The sequence below is a fragment of the Pseudoliparis swirei genome, chromosome 2 (assembly GCF_029220125.1).
Source record: "Pseudoliparis swirei isolate HS2019 ecotype Mariana Trench chromosome 2, NWPU_hadal_v1, whole genome shotgun sequence".
NCBI lineage: Eukaryota > Metazoa > Chordata > Actinopteri > Perciformes > Liparidae > Pseudoliparis > Pseudoliparis swirei.
In genome coordinates this window covers 11,604,979-11,611,853 of record NC_079389.1, presented here as the reverse complement: position 1 = coordinate 11,611,853, position 6,875 = coordinate 11,604,979, and positions in this window count along the sequence as shown.

The window sequence follows — 6,875 nt, the reverse complement described above, 5'->3', positions numbered from 1 at the left end:
TGTTTTCCTGGTGTCCAGTGAACTCTTAATTATGTATTACTCTTTGTAATGAGGGATTTAGACACTGCAACCCTTCAATGTTCTTGATGATGACGCGGTCTGAGCATTTTGACTTTCTAAGTCACATGTGGAACAGTCGCTCTTCTGTCTTTCTTTTCGTTTCACTTCCCCACAGAAATTCAGAGTTTATGATCTTTAATGGTCTCTTAGATCTTTTCTGCCATGTCCCATCGTGATACAAAGTTGATGTCATCTGTGCCAGCTCATCTTAATCAAACACATGACAGAGCAAAATATAATGTTAATTGTGTAATTGTATCTCGCGGTATACTTGGATAGAACCAATTGTTACATTATGTTTGAGTGGCAGCTGATCCTTGTACAAGTCACTCATTAAATCTGCAAGCCCACATATAAGTCCAGTAACATGCTCATTTCAAGAATCTCTCAAGGACGTGATTACTTTTATCTGTAGACCTGAACATGGAAGTAAAGGTCAGGAGCTGTAGTTATTAAAGCAGTTAAGCACCAAAAGAGGAACAACTCCTTGGAACAGCAATTTGTTGTCTCTGCAGGACAAGACACAAACTAGGTTGGAGAGAGACACGACCCACAGCTGGATATGTATCCACCATCTCTCAGATTCCACTCTAGTGTCCAAGCTCATGTCAAAGTGTCAGTTTCCGTCTGTCAAATCTGTCTAACCTGCCAGTAATCAGCGCTTGCATTCAAAGGCTCATATCATTTGACAGTTTGTCAAACCCATAAAGCACGTCCCCTCCCACATCCCTCTAGGAAAACAGAGTATGCTGCTCACAGCGATTTATGGTGTCTTTGTTAAGAAATGGCAGTGTCCATCTCTACAACATGTCTTCATGGTCTATGCTCAGAGGGCTTCTATTTGTCTGCTCATCACATCTGATACATTTTTGATTGATTGATTGATTGATATATTTATTCACAACAGACAAAGTTCTCAGTCCGCAAGATGGTGGAGTTGTTGTTCCAGTCACGGCCTTGGTTTAACAGACATATTTGGTATTCAGAGTGTAGCTGTCATCAGAGGAAGTAAATAAAGCTGTCAAAGCTTCAGTGGAGATTACGGTATATTTAGAATTATAAAAAGAAACAGCCTATGCCAAGATAATTGATAATGTGCCCTGCACATTGTCTGAGTGTTGTATTCTAAATATTTATCAAAGTCAAAGCATTTCAAAAGTTTATCAAATGCTAAATAATTAATATTAGCCATTCTCTTATAACAAAATACAAGTTCATCACTGGAATGTGAGCAACATCTTTCACATAAGACAGTTACTTCATCCATCCTGAATATATATTGTTATTGTACTATTATTTATTGATTAGTGCAGCTAACAGTAGTGAGAAGTATCAGAAGATGTTTGAAGGTGTTGTATAGACTAAGAAATAATGAAGGGTTCACTTGGTTTTCATAAGTCATTAAGCTATAATCATTTAGGATGTATGCGTTTAGCTTTTATTTATTGATTCAGACTCATTCAACCTTTTCCATCCTACTGTTGTGTCTGTGCTGGTGCATTGTATAGACCAACACATAATTAGCAGTTTTCTATATTCACCCCCCATGATGTAATTTACATCTCTTAAAGCTGCAGTTGTCCTCTATCTCTTCTTATGGATCTTCATGAGGTCGGGACCCACAAAAGAGTATTTCTAGAAGAGCCTCTGAAATTGGACGCCACCAATTAAAGTGGGGATTATGAGGCAAACCAGTACTTAGACAGCAGTGCACACTTGTATTATTTCCGACCAGAGGCATAAGCTGAACAATCCTATTCATCCACAATAAGACTGAATGATTACAGACAGACTGACAAATGTATTTTTTTTAAACAGCAGTGTTGCATTGTTCTCCGACGAGACACAATAAGTCAGTTCACCAGAATAATGTTGTGCATGTTAATGGAAAAGTTAATCCCCTTACCTGTGTGCTATGGCAGTTCTGCTGTCTTTTCAAATCTCTCCCTGGTCTTGTCTCCCGGTGTCTTGTTGCTATGTACATTGCTATCTACAGATCCATCATTCTTCAGTAAACACATTATCCTGTATATGGGTATTATTAGAGTTACATTTATATTCCTCTTAGCCTCGAGCAGTCTGTCAAGCACTGATTACAAAAACCCTGCATTCATGTTGCGGTTTGTCGTGGTTTGGTCGGGAAAGATGAGGGTGTATGTAGGAACCTGTGAGAGATTTCCCATTTGCATTCACAGAGCCAGGTGGTAGAGCCTGGTGGCACTGAAACCTGCTCGGCTCGGGATACAGCTAATGTGTTTTGACATTACTGTCACCGAGATGCAGGCTGAAAGAAAGCAGAGGGACTCCGAGGACCCAAGAGAGAGTGATACTCACAGAGAGATGGAAAAAGGTAGGGGAGGGGGGGGATTGAAGACCATTGAACACCAAGGGGATAAAAAGACAGAGACAGATGCAGAGAAAGAGAGAGACCGATATGATTGTATTCATCATGAAGTTCTCATATTTTCTTGCCTCAAAAAGGCTCCCTTTCAAAATCCGGCAGCTGACATATGCTGTTATTATATTTTCATCATGAAATGAACAATTTCCTAAATGTCACTTGCAGTTTTCAGGGTTTCCATCCATCAGCAGCTGACCAGCAGAGAAAGACTGGAACGAAGACAGCTTGTCATACACTTCCAGAAGTCTTTGTCAGCGTCTGACAGTTTGTTTATGTATGTACTTATGTATTAAATATGTGTGTGTTGCTTGTATTGAGAGTGCATTGAGCCCTTATATGCCCATCGCTTCAAGGCTTCAGGGGGTGGGACTGCTGTCACTTAGCTGTCAAAGGATGTTAGTCCGTAAAAAACACATACGTAATGTCATGCCGAAGAAGTCAAGTGAATCTCTTTCCAATACTTCACCACAGCCACCACTGTTGAGATTAAAGGAGGTGGCAATATTCTCAGCTGATTATGTGCCATGACGCTCCCTGTGCATCACAACTGCGGTGTAAAAATAGCCTAGTATGGCAGGGCACCACACTGACATATTTTTAGAGAGATCCTTTGGAAGCCAATTTGCCTCTCCAATAATCTTTCAAATACCCAGACAAAGTAATGTTCATGTCTGACATATGATGAAGAGACCCCACTCGGAGGCTGCCTGTTTTGGGACACTCTGATGTGCATTGCGTGATGAAGGTGGGAGGCAGCAAAGCGCTGCTTTCCCTCTCGCTGCCCAGGGGTCGCTCCAACAGGGACCTGCTCAGCCTTTACTGGCTGGCAGCTGAGGGAGTCTGTGTTGAACTGGTCGAACATGGCACGCTGGCTGTCCTGGCTCCTGATTACCTTCCCATTGAAAATGCCGGAAGGTTATGTTTTGATCGCCGTGTATTTATTTATTTATTTATTTGTATGCGTGTTATTCGCAAAACTCAAAAAGTATTGAACCGAATCGCATGAAATTTGGTGGGATGATTGTTTATTATCCGGGGACCAGTTGATGAGATTTTGGGATCGATCGGGTCAAAGGTCAAAGGTCATGAACAGGTCAAAATCTTTCGCAGAACTCAAAAAGTATTGAACCGAATCGCATGAATTTGGTGGGATGATTGTTTATTATCCGGGGACCAGTTGATTAGATTTTGGGATCGATCGGGTCAAAGGTCAAGGTCAAAGGTCATGAACAGGTCAAAATGTTCTTGAATCGCATGAAATTTGGTGGGATGATTGGTTATTATCCGGGGACCATTTGATTAGATTTTGGGATCAATCGGGTCAAAGGTCAAGGTCAAGGTCATGGAAAGGTCAAACTCTTTTTTTTACCATAGCACGATACATTTTTGTCCAATTGGCATGCAACTAATGCCAAAATGTTCATAATTCAATGCCCAATCTTGTGATATGCGAAGGTATGCGCTCTACCGAGTGCCCATTCTAGTTTATACATGCATTTGCCAGTGTAAGAGGGAGACTTCTGTACTGCACTCTCTGTCCTTAAGCCCTTACAAAGTCATGTCATTTTAAGTCAACTAGCAAATAAAATGTCAGCAGATATGACTTTTAGAGGCTTGAAAAGGACGCAGACTAGACAGATGTTCTGTGACAGGCATCAGAGAAAGTCCCATTGACAGTGTAGTGAAAGGCACCATCGGTCAGGTGAAGCCCCGAGGCGTTGTCAAGGGATGTGATCAAGTCTATCAGGGTGAAGGGGAGGTCAGAGTCAGAAAGTCAGACTAAAATGGTGCACACCAGCTACAGCTGCTGAGATCGGCTGCAACTACGGGGCTCAGATTAATGACAGCCGTGACGCTCTCGCACCTCTCTCACAGCTGTAATGGTGTGGCAGGCTGTTAGCACTCTAAACACCTCCAGATCTACACTTTACAAGTATGTCTACATGAGACATATTCCCCATCCTCATGCCTGGTTTATGCCAATCTTGGATAAACTAAGCCATCTCATTTGTAAAAGCATACATTTCACCCATTTTGGCCCTCCATCCATACTAAGCTGACTTTTGTGCTCTATGAATGAACTGACGTTTTTATAGTTGTCTTTTAACTGAGGATGGGGAACACAAAGCTTCCGGAAATAGATGACTACAAGCCTGCATGATGTCAGGGACTATGTGCCAGTGACGTTAGAAGACAGCTTTCTGTTGGATCGATTTCTTCAGGACTATCTTAACACAACACACACACTCGCGTCAATAAATGTGTGGTCAGACGGAAAGCAAAGCAAATATCTGTTGGCCTTATTTGTGTGCATTTGACCACTATCTCTGCAGTTTATTTCAGCTGACAGCACAAGTGTAGGCTGCAAAGTATACACACCGACCACGTCTGGGTTTGTGATCAGCTCGGCCTTTGACTGATCTCCAGACGGCAATCTCGTCATTATCCTCCACATTTATTGTTATTCTCCTCACATGGAGTACATACATAAAACCCTGGGATAAATTACAACGTTTTACTCAGGTTAACAGATTGAACTTGGGTTGACGTTGCTTTCATTAGTTAGTTGACACGTCGTCGCCGCCTGGTCACAGCCACGGCTAGTCTCTATTCTGTAAAAGCCACCGCAACAACTGAGAATCTGTTTGGACACAAAGAAGCCTCTCCTCCTTTTTCCTTTTTTAATCACAATTTATTTCCTCTCACAGGGTCCAGAGAGCCGTTTAATCGTTACAATGAGGGGAAAGCAAGCAAAGAAATAGATCAAAGCATCTCCGACACTAGCCAGCTGCAAAGCCCTGAGATCCAAGCTTTTATGTGGCGACTCAAGCAGCTGTGTGAGTAATCCACAATATAACAGCCAGCCTTTGTTTTTGTTTTTGTAATGGGTGTTTCTACAGCTCAGTTCCAATGTAAATGGAATGAGGTCATATAAGACAGTCATGAATAGGCTAATATCTGAAATGCTTGATTGGATGACTGGTTAGAGAATTTGTGGCTCATATAAGAGCTATTTAAAAGCTAAATGGCATTAGTTGTGATTACTGATTAAAATGTTAGATTTCAGAAGATGTTAAAGTGGAACTGGTTGGATTTGTGGCATCACCACAAAGGTATTCATTTGCGGGTGTCAAACTAACCTCATTTTAATGAAAAATTAAACCCGAAATAATCCACAAAAAACAGCTTTGTGGGACTGCTAACACGAGTTGATAGAAACCGACACACTCAAACAGGCCAGCCATTATTGGTCATGTGATGCAGCTGACCTATCATTTGTAAGAATAAACAGGGAGGATAACAAAACAGCAGAGGTCTTTTAGAAAGCAGCTCCTGGAGTGTTGCGGTCTGGATAATGATCCTCTGTGACAGCCGTTGTGTTGTAAAGGTGTGGCTCTGCTAGGCTGTGATGTCACACTGCTGCAACACTGCTGCACTCGTGATGCTGACCCTCATAGCATATATGAGCACAGGAGACAAAGGTGTCACACACACACACACACACACACACACACACACACACACACACACACACACAGATGATAAAATGAATCTAAAGGGAAGATGTTATTGGGATTGTTGTTTCTTTTTTAACACAGTCTATTTCCCGGATATTTCACTGTTATTTCGACACGTAGAGCCTTTGAAATAACACAATGGATTTGGCATTCATGGGCACTGTAAGTAACAGTTGTTGTTTGGCTGATGCCCATACATTGACTGATAATGGGATCGTATATATGTGTTATATTTGGGACTTTTTTTAACGTCATACTGTTCAGTGGCTGAGAACTTACGCAGCTTGTGAAGGGGAGTGGATGATTCTGACAGTGATTGACACCTTTTCTGTCACAGAGTAACATTTTCATAAGTCACCTCCTTTTCTGACTTACTCCCTTCTCTTTCCAATCTTCACTTTTTCTCTCCCTGTCTCCCTCTATCTCATCTGTTTCATGATAGATCTGTTCTGTCAAGGCAACAGCTTATCTATAGACATTGCTCAATAAGTATTCACTTTAAGGAGTCTGTCTTTCTTTAAATATCATTGATGGGAGTAATTGTTCTATTTTACACATGCAGAATTGTCATGAAGAAAGTTCTATTGGTTAATTACTATCGTTTCTAATGTACTTATCGTAACTTTATGCCATTGGAAGTGACACAATTCAACTGTATCACTCTCATTATGATTATTTGCATTCACATTAGTGGAATTGCTGATTTGAATGTTTTGAGATTGGCAGCCGAATGTTGTGTATTGGTTTTCTGTGGAGCAAAGCTACAGCATGGCTTAAATGGAGGAAGTCAGGGATGTGACCGAAGAGCACCTGCAGGCAGAGCCAGGCGATAATGGAGCCAGGCCTGAGAGAGGAAGAGCTTCCAGCACTGTGAGAAGCAATTTGAGGAAGCTCAA